This window comes from Felis catus, chromosome A2, assembly GCF_018350175.1.
Source record: "Felis catus isolate Fca126 chromosome A2, F.catus_Fca126_mat1.0, whole genome shotgun sequence".
NCBI lineage: Eukaryota > Metazoa > Chordata > Mammalia > Carnivora > Felidae > Felis > Felis catus.
The window spans coordinates 130,375,773-130,390,681 of NC_058369.1; the positions used below are offsets into that span (position 1 = coordinate 130,375,773).

Consider the following 14,909-nt stretch of genomic DNA (forward strand, 5'->3'; position numbering starts at 1 on the left):
TGCCACTTAGCAAAGATTTTACTTTTAAATTACCTTTCTTTTCATTTTATTATTTCTTTCTGACCACCTAAACTAGCCATCAAGCCACTACCACATCACAGTTTTAATTATTTGCTTAGCACTTATTTTTAAATGATATATATCTTTTATTTATTTATTATCTATCTGGCCCTGTAGAAAATAGACTCCTAGAGTAAAGGAGTGTTTTCTACCTCATTAATAATCCCAGGAGTTGCCACATATAGACATGTAGGTTTTACATATGAAAGGGCAGACCTACGCCGGCCGACTCCATCTTGTTCTGTGTCCTCCACCTTGAGTGACTATGTCCCCAACATGGCCCCTTTCCAGGAAAATTGCAGAAACCTCAGACCACGCCTCCTCCCCTTGAGTAACCTCCCGCTCACCCTTTCAACCTTCCCGATCAAAACACACCCCGCGACCTGCATAGCAGGACTCTGACCCTTCCCCAGCCAATCGGCTGAGGCCACAGCCATTACCTCACCAACTGCCCCTAGACCCCAATAAAACCTTTGTGCTTTTGAAACTCGCTCTCTCTCCCTGGCATCTCACAGCTGCGTCAGTGCAGGTAGGGGATTGAGCTCGAGCTAGCTTGAATGAAGGCTCTTTGCTTTTGCATCGGACTCGGCTCCCTGGTAGTCTTTGGGGATCACAAATTCTGGGCATAACACATACATGAACAGTACCTCATTACAGTTAGGCAATGTACAACCTATAAAACTGAATATGCTAAGCCTGCCTATGAATAATTATCATACATATCATATAAGGCCAGTGATCTTAACAGCACCATGTCTTTAATGGTGATGGCAATCTCACTTGCAACATGCATGTCAGAAAAAGTTTTTCCTCTAAGTTTTCAATTCCTGACTTTTCTTTGGCATTATTTCACATAAGCATGTATGAATTTGCTCTTTGTTATTCTATGAAATTTAAAAATTTGTTCTCTATACATATTGGTTTCCTGAAGCAGAAACCGATCCAACAGAGTTACTTATGAAAAGCCAATCAGAATGAGTTATTATCACAGTAAATTTTTGGAAGTATTTTTCAACCCCAAATTACTTGTTTACTACTAGGTACAGATCATTTATTTTTAAAATAACTTTCTAATGGTTTCAAAGAAAACTATTACATATATACTGTAATCTAATCCATTAGAATTTTAAACATAGAAAGCAATCCTAAACATTAAAAAAAATACGAACTACTTGGCACGCCTGGGTGGCTCAGTCAGTTAAGCGTCTAACTTCCACTTAGGTCATGATCTCATGACTCATGAGTTCTAGCCCCCCTCCGGCTCCGTGCTGACAGCTCAGAGCCTGGAGCCTGCTTTACATTCTGTGTCTCCCTCTCTCTACCCTGCTCTCTACACTGCTCATGTTCTGTCTCTCCTTCAAAAATAAGTAAACATTTAAAAAAATTTTTTTTAGTATATAGAACTTCTTTTTTATAGAATGCCATTTCTGTTTCATAATTGGGGGTTCAGAGCTTAAATTATTATATTCAGTTGTCCTGTTTCCAAACATACTTCATTTTGTAATAATGCCTGACAGTCCTACAGGAAACAAAAACTCCACTTTTAATCAAAGTGAAGGCTAGATCTATTTCCTGGGAAATCTAATTCAAAGTAAGCAATCCCTCCTTTACTTGATATTGTCCTATTCACACAAAACTGTGTGGCTAGAAGAAATGATAATGGCATATAAAATCTTTCTCTTCTAGCTTACTGCTTACAATCTGGATGAAGCTGACAGCCAGAAAAAAAGCATACAAAGGTCAATGTGAGAACAATGCGTAGGATGGGCCATTCTTCTTCCTACCAGACAAATGATGACCAGCATGACTATCAGCTCTAATATTTACCTTGTAATAACCAATAATAACCTTCTTCTTCCCTCATCCAGACCTCACACACCCACACACTCCCTATTCCCCACCTGGCAAATATGAATTAAATTAAACAAATTTTTATTTGTCTACTACATGCTAAGCACCAATAGAATAAAATAAGACTAGGAAAACACTACTTGCCCCCAGAGGAGCTTCACACTCGTAAGAGGACATTATTTGGCAATGCAGTAGCAAAGACATGATATCAAATCAGCAGTTAAAACTGACACTTCTATGCCTAGAACAAGGATAGACTAATCTCAAACCAGGCTGTTCTGCACCCCAGTATCTGATCCTCTTCTGGAACTGCTTCCTTTGGAGATAAGTGTCCTTAATTAGCTATTCTAGCCAGTTATTCCATAGCTAAAGTGCTAATCTCTGCTTTTCAAAACTGGTGCTTCCCAATGGCCCCTTCCAATCCCTGCTCTAGAACTCCAGAGTCCCCATTTCAGGCACTCTCTCTACCTCAAGTGTTTTCACACTTCCTCAAAACTGCACTTCCATACTTGATGTCCGGGGGAGGGAAAATCTGTACCCGCAAGAGAAAGACAAATACACAACTAACCAGAAAATGAGGCAGTGTGAAAACACATGAGAGTTCTGCAAGTAATGTGGTCTGAGCTATTTATCATAAAAATGTACAAAGACATACAGTTAGATGTTTACTGCGGAGTAGGGATGCCTTTTGGGGAGCCACCATCTATGTTCCACAAATTGGCCCATTTGTGAAACATATGTACTAAGGTATAGCCTTAGTGCATTTATCTACAGGAACTTACAGTCAAAACTATTTCAGGCTTTTGCCTTCTCAAAACAAGCTTCAATCACTGGAAGTAGCTTTAGAGACATATATTTGAGAACTTCATCATTTGCAGTTGACTGATTTTCTAGACCTTCTCAATACTGAATTTTACCCTTTTAATGACCCTCTGCTCCCAATATAAACTTTCATCAATGCCAGGATATTGGGTGAAATAACCCCGAAACCAGTCTTCAGATTAAGGATGGCAACAAAGTACATCTCTAACCTTCAGTAATGGCCTGTGCTAATGAGGAGGCCCAGGTGTTCACTGCAATATGTATGTGTAACTATCTCAAACGATTGCCAAGTACTAACAAAAAAGTCTGGCACAAATAAACTAGGACTCGATGCAGCTAATAAAGCACACAACACTACAATGCTGAATATAAACACTAATGGAATTTTCTAAGATTATATGCCAGGAGGTCCTCTGCAAATCATAGGAGCATAAGTGTTTTTAACATTAAATTCCCCCATAAAGTTAACTGCTGTGCCCAAGCAAAATCCTGTGAATTGAAAAGTCAAATGGAGCTGGCTTGGATCTAGTTATAATTACCATTTAAATACAACAGAACAAAAGTCTCTATGTTGACAGAAAAAATATCAAAGTGGAACACAGGCCTCATACTATCATCTAGAATGTCTCAATTTCACATTCTCTTTGGAAATACAGAGGATTTTTCACTTCACTTTTCCTTTCCAGAACATCCAACAAAACATTTAAATCAGTTAGTAAAAATATACATATATAAGAGCATTGATTTTTTTTTGAGTTGGAGGCTTAAAGATTATCTCTCATTCAATCCCCTTCACTTTTTTTTTTTTTACTTTTTAATTTTTTTAATGTTTATTTTTAAGAGAGGAAGAGAGAACGTGCAAGCCTGTGCACACATGTGGGAGAGAGAAGGGCAGAGAGAGGGAGACAGAAGATCTGAAGCGGCCTCAACACTGACTGAAGCAGAGAGCCCTATGCTGGGCTTAAACTCATGGAACTGGGAGATCATGACCTCAGCTGAAGTCAATGCTTAACCCACTGAGCCACTCAGGCGCCCCAATCCCCTTCATTTTAAAGATGAGAAAATAAAACCAAGAAAGGGTGATTCACCCAAGACCACACAATATATTAAACAAGAATTCCTCTATTATTTGTACCTATGCCCCACAAAATAGCCCATTTTTCTAAAACAATAGAATAAATTGTTTTGCAGATCTACTGAAGTACCATGCTACCTTCAAGACAATCAGAGCATTATGACTACTATCAACAAAGGAAACCTGATTTGGCTGGTTAAGGATGCAACTGAGAGGCCTTTGATTTGAAATGAACTCCCAATAAACATGGTAAACTTGAAGTGACATGGTAAGGCTAAACATATAGCGCTCATACATTTATCAGTCCTCTCTGTATACTTCTGAATATGATGATTTATTAGTGCACTGTTTTACACTCCCTCTCAGCCCAGGCTGCCACAGATCAAAACTCTCCTCAAAATATCTAAGAGGGACTTCAGAATCCCTTTTTTCAAATGTTCTGACATAACACTGAAAAGGCTGAAATTATTAAAATCTCAAAAAAATCAAAATCTCAAAATGTTTAAATATGTGCAGCTGCTACCCATTTCCTTCCTTATTTTAAATGTGGGGATCATTGTAAATATTCTAAAACTTAGTACATAGTCTCTTCTTTCTATACAGCCAAAATGGAAAAAAGTGGTGAATTAAAAGGGGAATAATTTGTTTTTCTATCCCTTATAAAGGGAGGAAAATTATAAATGGCATTATAGATGTTAAAACTGAACTGTAAAAAAATAGAGAGTGTGCATCTTGACAGCATCAAATTTCAAAAGGTAAAAAATGTTTAAATAGGCTTTTAAGTTACTTCTCTGAAAATATCACACATTAAAAAGTACAGCCTTAATTTCTATAAGAATAATTGTTAAATACAGCCTTTTTATAAAAATCAGTTTCTGGGGCGCCTGGGTGGCGCAGTAGGTTAAGCGTCCGACTTCAGCCAGGTCACGATCTCGCGGTCCGTGAGTTCGAGCCCCGCGTCAGGCTCTGGGCTGATGGCTCGGAGCCTGGAGCCTATTTCCGATTCTGTGTCTCCCTCTCTCTCTGCCCGTCCCCCGTTCATGCTCTGTCTCTCTCTGTCCCAAAAATAAATAAACGTTGAAAAAAAAAAATCAGTTTCTTTATCACTTGGGAGAATACAGTTTGTCACTATTTTTCTATATTCCTCTATTATCAAACTCTTGAATTTGTTTTTTTTCCATTAATTATAATGCCCTTTCTCATGTTTTAAAACAATCTGCATATTCATTTATCTATTGATACATCCCACATTTGTATTCTAGCTCAGGTAATGCACTGGCAAATATGTACCTGTATACACACATAATATGTACACATATCATACATATATATATATACATACACACAACAGGAAGGTGGTACAGTGATTAAGTAAGACTCCAGAGCAAGACTACCTGATTCTAGGATATTGGACGAATTCTGGCCTCACCATTCACAAGCTTAGACAAGGAACTTAACCTCTCTGCACCATAGTTTCCCTATCTATAAAATGAGAATAATAATAGTACCTGCTTCTTAGGGTCTAAATACGATGAAATAAAAATAGATTATTTGTAAAGTGATTAGAATAGTGTGTAGTACTTTTAAGTATCTGAATAGTGTTCAAATTTTGAAAATTACTTTTAACTTCCTTTTCCTTCATTCTCCGTCTCTTCCTCTTCTTTTCTTCATCATCATTTCCATAGCAACATCTTTATCAAGCACTTAATATAAAACCCAAAATTACAGATAATATTTATGCCCGTCTGACCCTCAGAAAACAACAGGCCACACTTGACCCTGATGATCATGTACATTCCTAGCACAAATAAATAAGAGACAGGGACAGAAACTACAGAGTAGAATGTAGAGTACAATGCAGTCGTCTTCTAACTGGGATACATCAACGACACGAAGATCTTTCTAAGGGTCAGTTAGACACACAGTATTTTTAAGGGAATACATTTCCTGACCCTCAACTTCCATATAAACTCTTTCCTAAAACTGATCCAAGTGAGAAAGCTCCTCCCACATAGGATCCCTGTCCCATTTCCCTTCTCACAACTACATTTCTCTTCTGCTTTATATTAAAAAAGTTCTGCTCTCAAAGATCCCTAAGCATACTACAGTATTTTGTTCTGAGACGGAAAAGCCTTGGAGTGTCAAAAACAACAGCACAACTCCACGTGTATTTTGCCACTATCTGCTGAAGAGAAGAGTAATATCAAGTAAGTAAACATCCTACCCTCTTTCCTCCTTCTTAACAAATTGACCCACCTCTTCCCTGGAAGAAAGTTGAAAAAAAAAAAAAAAAAAGATACAGGCATGCATACATACATTAAGCTGCTTTAGCCTTCAAAGGAGCAAAATCATACAAGGCCAAGGTAAGTAACAAAGAAGCACAAATGTGAAAACTGAGAATAATGAAACTTGAAAGTACAAATAGAGAATGGGAGTTCATGCACCTTCTCTAAGACATTATGAGCATTTTCAGATATGTTTCAGAGCTCAAATTACAGCATCCTTTTTGTGGAGTGCTGAAGGGGTAGAGGTTGGGAAATAGGATTAACTGAGGCAAAGGAAGGAAGAAAAGAGCAAAGTAGGAAATAAAGGTGAAAGGAGGCAAGGCAAACTGATTCAGTCTTAAAGCAAGAATTCCTATCAAACAGACCAATTGCAAAAGGCCAAAAATTAATAGAGCATAATCAGTGATTGAAATTTCATGTGATCAAAACAAAATGCCTAAATACTACTTTGTCAATAAAGAAATCCTACATTTTCTCTGGACCTATCACTAGTAGCATAAGAAAGAAATCAATACTTTCTTAAAAGGAAGGCTTAAGCAGAAGATAAGAGAAAATATATAGATTACAGAGAATATAAAACTAATTGTGTCTTTACATAGAGACTTAAAACAATTCTGGGCACCAATGGGTAGTAGGGCTGAGGGAAGGAGATACCTCTAGGAGATATTAACATTACTCAGTGATACGTGGAATAGTTCAGACTTATCTTTTCCTAGTAACATTTATATATTAATCAAGATGCAGGTTTATTGTTTAATTCTGAGCCTTACTGTAAGGTTCTTTTCAGCAACAGGTTTGCATAATCTACCACGACTATATGTATGCATCAAGTTGAGTGAAGCTGTAACAGGGAGAAACTTAGCATGTCTGACTCCATGTTGTTTCAATTTCCCTTGCTCCTGTGACCTATATCTTAGAAACTTCTGCCTGCTTAGCCCTGCGCACAGACATGTTATGGCTAAGATTTACAAAAACTGCTTTTTACCTACTCATCTGAGAGGAAAACACAAACATAAATGACTGTGCTATGTTTAACATTTACAGGAATAACATGACCAGATTCCTGTATGTAAAGATCAACTGACCAAGGGCAAAAAAGTTATACAACTTTCTCAGTTGTCTACAGATGCCAGTTACCTTCTGACTCCAACCCCATCGTGTTTCCCACTGTTTCTAACATAAAAGGAGCTCAGATCTCATGCTTGACTAATAGGCGTATTGTGTGGCAAGCAGAAGGAGCTTGGACTCAGTTACAAGGCAATTTATGATTTATTGTGCATATCTGAAATTAAAAGCCAGAAGCAAACAATTATTTTAACAAGCTGTCAAGATATGCAGAGTTTTGCCAAAGAAACATTGTTTATACTGGTCTTTTGAACAAGAACTAAAACTTAGAATTCCCTAATCAAACCTGTTACACAAAATTGTCATAAAATTCCTATAAAGCATATGACTCACAAATGCTATCAAAATCTTTCTTAAATGTGACTGATTTCCAATAGATTACCACAGTTTTAAAACTCTGATAATTTCCTGCCCATTTTTCTTTAAGATTTTATTTTCTATTGCTTGAAAAGAGAGGACAAAAGAGCATCACAGGATTATCTACTATTATTATTGAATTTTCTTACAATCTTGAAAAAATACCCAACTGTTGACTTCCTGTTCCTCTGCCACTAATCTCCCTGTGGCAGGCGCAACTCCAATTCTCCAGAGTTGTAGGGGAAGGGAAAGAAATCTAAATAACAGGCTGCTACCATTCTCTAATTCAAAGCCAACTTACTACTCTTTTTATTTACTGCTATCATCTCCTCCTCCAATAGTCCTGAGTCCCCTTGACACCAATCTTTTCTATAGCACTTATCTCCTAATATACCACATAATTCACATTTTAAATATATATGTATTTAATTATATATATAATATATTTAACTGTATCTATTTAAATAAATTAAATAAATTATAGTATAGTATACAATTATATATTATATAATAAATATATTAAATATATATTATCTAAATAAATATTATATAATAAATTAAAATTAAATAAGTTATAATATATAATTAATTAACATATATATAATATATATTTATATATATTATATATATTTATATATATAATATATAATTAATTAACATATATAATTAACATATATACACATATTCATATATAATATATACATGCTTTCTTCTTACTAGAAAGTAATTTTCACATGGGCAGGGATCTACATCATTTTGCTCACTGTCCTATCCCAACTACCTAGAACAGTGCCTGACATACAGTAGACACTCAAAAATATATTGAATCAATGAATTCTTACTTTGCTTAGGGCTCTATCAGTACTAAAGTCCCCATCTGAGGCACCACAAACTAAACCACATGTTGCTCTAATTCTATTTACTTAATTTGCATGTGATTTTTCTCACCCTAAAGTTATTAGCATGGGTAAGAGTTTGTTACCACAAAGTAATATCTGCATAGTTTAGCTTTTATTAAAATCCTACCAAATAATTCTGTTCTTGACTCATTTCATTTTATAGCAACAAGAAACCAAAACATTTAATAGTTTACTTGTTTCCTTTCCCTCTTTCGACAGGGTCTTCAAAGTATCCTGCCCTGTATACATCTCCTACAAATTTACAACCCCCATTCATTCCTATGTACATTATCCATTATGCCCTCTCCTCCCTATCCTTATGGTAGACTTACTCTTCTTTCACCTTACCAACACCACTATGCTTTCTCCCCACCCTTACAGAGACTTCCTCCTCTGACTTTCCCCTGATCAACACCATAATGCCTTCTCCCCACCCTTACAGAGACTTCCTCCTCTGACTTTCCCCTGACCAACACCAAAGTCCCTCAAAAACCTCCATAAAAGCCCATTCACAGAAAAAGAGGTAATTAAGATTAAACAAGGTCATTAGGGTGGGCCCTAATCCAAAATGACTGCTGTGCTTTTAAAAAGAGAAAATTTGGAAGGAGTCATGTGCATAGACAGAGAAGAGATCACATGGAGACACAAAGAGAAGTCGGTCATCTACAAGGCAAGGCAAGAAAACTCAAAAGAAACCAATCATGCCAACACGTTGATCTCAGATGTTTAAGACCAAAAAAGTCCATTAGTAATAGATTCATATGCACATTTGTGAATCTATTTAACATATATAAGTAGATGCTGTAACATATATTATTGTAAAAGTATTCATAGTAAATTGTAGCTTTACTTTAAAATGATACATGTAGAGGTAAATGCTACCTATAGGACAGGGTAAAATGAAAAGCTCACTTTATTGTTAATATGGGATAACTCCAGGGCTTGACTATCTGCCCTTGAATCAGTGAAGGAAAGAAAAACACATAGGGGCAGTAGGGGGTAGGGGGCTGCCAGCTGGGTGACTTTGAGCAGTGCAGGTATTAAGTGATTGGCTACCTCCTACCAACCAAGGTCTCAGGCTAACCCCAAAATGACTATTTCATACAGCAAAAACCAATCATTCCTGTTCTTTTAGTTGTCAAAAGGAACAGCTCCCTAAAATAACATGTATTCACAAGTGACTAGTATGTAGTAAGCACTCAATAAATATTTGCTAAATAAATGAATCAATCAATGAGTACTGTCTATGGTTTGGGAAGTTCAGTCTAAATTAAAGTGCAGAATTTTAAATGTAAAGGTTAGGTCTCAAAAATGTGTATTACCAACTGAGAAATATAGTAACAGCTAAATAAATATATCTGGATGATCAATAAGAATCTTATGCATTCATACATTTAACACATTATCAAACCATTTTGAGACAATTTTACAATAAATTGAAACACTTTTGATTTGAATCAAATAATTCTCAAGTGACAATTTATGCTCAGTCACACAGCTACCAGAAAATGAGAGTAAATACTTGTTTCCAAAATTAATGAGTCAAAACACTAAGAAAGTTAATTTTAATTTATTCTCAATTTTGAAGAAATGTGTATTTTGTTATAATAATTTTGATTCTGCTCTACAAATACATTTAATTTTCCATTTTTTCATATTTAAGGTTAATCACATAAAGTAATGAAAAACATTTCATTGTCAATTCACTAAAGTATAAAAGGTATTACACACAAAGACTCTTCTTCAAATACAGCTAACTTGATCAGGAATGTCTGTTGTTGTTCATAGCATTTCAAAAGAATATTGCTAAAAAATATTGCTAGGATTCTTTTTTAATTTGTATAGTTTTATTACTAATAATCCATTCTTGAGACAAATATAATTATTTTAATTACCTGGGCTTTTACAAGGTATGTGATCAATAAGTATTAGTAGATACCTGATTTTTTTTTTAATGTTTATTTATTTTTGAGAGAGAGAAAGACAGAGCAAGAGGGGACACAGAATCCGAAGCAGGATCCGGGCTCTGAGCTGTCAGCACAGAGCCCAATGCAGGGCTGGAACTCACAAACCATGAGATCATTACCTGAGCCAAAGTTGGACACTTAAAACCGACTAAGCCACCCAGGCACCCCAGAAGATGCCTGATTTTTTTTTTTTAATTTGTTAATTTTTTTCTCTACTCAAAACTAAAATCTGGGCTAAATACAGTCTAGTGATACGAAGATATAAATGAAAAATTCCAAATTAATAACACCTTAATACAGGTAGATAAAAGTAATGAATGGTGAAGGAAATGAATGGTGAATGGAAAGGTCATTAGACAAGATAACATAATGGTCTTTCTAGCATGGGCTGAATGTAATCCTCCCTATGTTCAAGTTCAGTAAAAGTCCTGATGGGAAACCTTCTAATCTCTAAAATTTGTCAGGAAATAATGTGAAAGACATTGAAAATTGCTAAATACACACACAGACACACACAGACACACACACACACATACATTCATATACACATATATAACATGTCATAATATTAATATACAATATAAATATATATTTGTTAAAAATGTTACATATTATATTTATGTATGTTAGTAGGTATCTTGACTACCATACCTTTCTAGGTTATCTGTTTCTGTAAGGGGTTAAGTCTTTTATTCTCTTTCAGCTACCTTATAACTTCTATAAGGTATAAAACACATAATAATACAAATGATTATTTTATCTATAAATGTGAATGAATTCTCTCCAGTGGAGAAAAAAATCATTGGTGATGATGACCCGCAGAATCATTGCCCAAACACACTGACCAATTTTGTATCTGTTGTACATTCACTTCAATATCCCTAATCGCCTGTATCTGTGTGTGCTTTTTTTTTTTTTTTTTAGAGAGTGAGTGAGCGACAGAGAGAGAAAGCAAGCACTGCAGGGGAGGGGCAGAGGGAGGGAGGGAGGGAGGGAGAGAGAGAGAGAGAGAGAGAGAGAGAGAGAGAGAGAGAGAGAGAATCCCAAGCAGGCTCAATGCCCAGCGTAGAGCCCCTCTTGGGGTTTGATCCCACGACCATGAGATCATGACCTGAGCCAAAATCAACAGTTAGATGCTCAATCAACTGAGCCACCCAGGCACCCCATGTGCTCTTTTAATTCTCCTGTGAACAAGTTGTTCAACATACTGGTTCCCTCAATTAATGAGTTAAATAAAATTTTTGCCATGTGTCCATTTTATATTTGAATAAGAGTCATGATTTTTCTAAGTAACCTTTAACAGTGTCTATAACTAAGAGTATGACTCTTGAAATGACATTCACTTTCCATGAACACACCTTAAAATTTCCTCTAGATCACAAGTCATTCCATGTAAATGAGTCCAGCTAAAATAATACAGTATGCCTCAGTGAATCCAAAACACCATCATTATAGGATGTTCCTTTGCTGTTTCTATACCAGTAAGAAATGAAAGAAGCTGCCAACTAAACCATGATACAATGCTTTCCTCGCATTTAAGTTGCTTATATTTCTCCTCTCTATCATATATTCCACTGCTCTGCTTCCATGCCTCTGTATCCATATAATTTATCTTTCCAAAACCAGTCGTAGGATTTAGGAATTATGGTAGTACCTAAAATACACTTAACTCAATCACAGCACTGACACTATGACTATATTCATATACGCACCGACAATGACAACTACATCAAAACCACCATGAGGCCAACAGAGATCTTAAGAAGCCATAGATTTAAAGATGCATCCTAATTTCAGGTATGGTGAAATATGAACAAAAATGTCCATGATAGGAACCACAAAATACCATTGTGCTAAATGTATAAATCTGTAACACTATATAAGGTAAATGGCTTACAACCAAAAACCCTATCACTAGACGATCATCATTTGCTTCAATACTGGAGCTAGAAATGTATACATCTTAAAAGTATGACCCAAAATCTCAGGGAAGACAAACAGTCCTCTAGAGGTAAAAATAAAATATCCTCAAACGTACCAAGGTTATTCGATCTCTTACTACTAGAAGAATAGTAATGGGGGTTTGGTCTCTAGCAGAAAAGCAAGAAAGATACAACATAAAAGGCTTACTTTAAAATGAAACAATAAAAAAATCAATCACCATCATTCTTCTTAAGTAAATCATCTTTGTCCTCCTTTTTGATGCCCTGATAACATATCTTTCCTATTTTAAATCTAGTATAAATTAACAGCTAGCAAAATTGTCATTTTAACAACCATCTCAATTAATGTAACATAAGGCCTTTTGCCTGAAGGACTGTAGCTTCCAAGTAGTTGTAATCTCCTTGAGGATGAAGGAGACAAAATTCTTCTTGAAGATTCGGGTACTTTTTCTAACTTAAAAACCTAATATTCCAAATACCTATAAATGACATCAGACTTCCTGATAAAGTTGATTTCTTTATTTGTAGCATTTCATAATTTGCTGTAGAAAGTTTTAATTGTCTCTTTGTTGCTGGAGTTAGCAATATCGCCTACAATGTCATAGTTGTCATAGCCTTTAGAAAATTTGACCTTGACTCCTCACAATAACCTGGATTCTCACCACCAATCTGTGAAGTAAGTGTGGCAACAATCATTATTCCCCTTCAATACATGAAAAGAAAGTTAAGTTGAGAGAGTTTAGAACTTTTCCCAAAGTCACACAGTTAATAAGTACGGTTATCAAAACCGAATCCCAGGCCCTCTGACTCTGGGTCCAGAGAATCTCTGACAATCACAGACTTAACACCCCATGGCTGGAAGCTTTCCTTCCTCTCTTTTCCCTCACACAACAAATATTTCTCCTGAGATCTGGCTTGCTCAGTTACAGAAACCCCATCAACTGGGAGTTAATCATTATTAATGTGCTAATTCTCTACCTGGTTACACTTGCATTTAACACAGATACCGTAATATTAGGTACAGCAGAGACTAATGGAAATACACAATATTGACGGCCAGGTGGTCAGGTTCCTGTGAGACTTGAACACTTAACTTTCCTATGCCTCAAATTCTTCCTTTGCAAAAGCACGGTGAAATACAGATGATCTGTAAGGTCTTTTCCTAATTCAAAACCTAATATTCTAAATCCTTATCAATGATAACAATCAGATCTGCTAACTTTTCTACTTCTTGATATTTAGTCTTCCATAATGTCTTGAAAGAAAAGGAAACTATAGAAACTTGGCTGTTAAACTTTACAGTGGGAGAAGAACATAGAATACATAAACATAAATTTTAATATATTCCAATCATATTGCTCGACTGAGGACAGTGACTGTACTCACTTCAAACAAGGAAGGTTTTGAGGATAAAAGAGATCTATACAGACACAATTGACACAGCAGCCCTTCTAGGTGTACAGGATGCTGTTACATTTTACCAGGTTAAAAGATCTTTTTCTTGTACATGGCAAAACTATACTTTTCTCATTACAAATGCCCTAGTTCTTCCTACAAAGTTATTGTAAAGTCTCCAAATGTCACTAATTTGTCCCTTAAAGCAAACATATAAAATACTCTGACAAATGAAAAATGTTCACCATGTCCTTTAGTTGCTTCAAGATATAGCATATAAATCACTGAACTTCTAAGTAGAACCACACTACCTAGATATTTTTGCCTAAAAGATTTAAAAGAAATTTTCCACCAATTTTCTCCCACAAGTGGCAGTTTTCAGGCCACTTAAGCTACTTCAATCTCCAAGATATAAATTATTTTTTCAATCAGTGAATAAATAAAATTGTTTTTTAAAGGGTTAGCATAAAAAGGGTTATGTGAGCAAATTTTACTTGTATGTATACATATTTATGTAAGCGTAAATGTCTATTAAAATGTAAATTATTTCTATCAATAGAGCCTCTTACAAAAAGTAGTTTTTAAATGGTTGAAATACTTTGACCAACTTGTATAGAATGGTGTTGTTATTACCATCTAATTTCTGTGATAATACTTTGTTTTATTTTATTTTTTTTTAAATTTTTTTTTCAACGTTTTTTATTTATTTTTGGGACAGAGAGAGACAGAGCATGAACGGGGGAGGGGCAGAGAGAGAGGGAGACACAGAATCAGAAACAGGCTCCAGGCTCTGAGCCATCAGCCCAGAGCCTGATGCGGGGCTCGAACTCACAGACCCTCACAGACCGCGAGATCGTGACCTGGCCAAAGTCGGACGCTTAACCGACTGCGCCACCCGGGCGCCCCAATAATACTTTGTTTTAACAAATGCACTACCACTGTACTGCCCCAAGTTACCAAAAAAAAAAAAAAAAAAAAAAAAAAAAAACCTGCTGTAAATTACCAGTAAAATGATTCCTCTAACCTTTTTCTCCTTTGCCTCTCTTTGCCCTATTTACCTTCAAAATATTCCCTCCGAAAAAATTTCCCAAAACAACAAATTTTTTTCTCCTATTTCTCCAATCTTTTCA

At 35.8% G+C, this 14,909-nt stretch overlaps 1 protein-coding gene and 1 long non-coding RNA gene across 12 annotated transcripts in view; one reads left to right on the forward strand and one right to left on the reverse strand.

Annotated features, from left to right (window-relative positions):
* IMMP2L (inner mitochondrial membrane peptidase subunit 2) overlaps positions 1-14,909 on the reverse strand; it is an 888,431-nt gene that overhangs the window by 776,004 nt on the left and 97,518 nt on the right. The window lies entirely within an intron of this gene.
* On the forward strand, positions 527-8,061 carry LOC123384159. The gene is made up of 4 exons (XR_006594875.1): positions 527-589; positions 3,925-4,076; positions 5,898-6,015; positions 7,138-8,061. It is a non-coding gene; the product is annotated as an uncharacterized LOC123384159 (long non-coding RNA).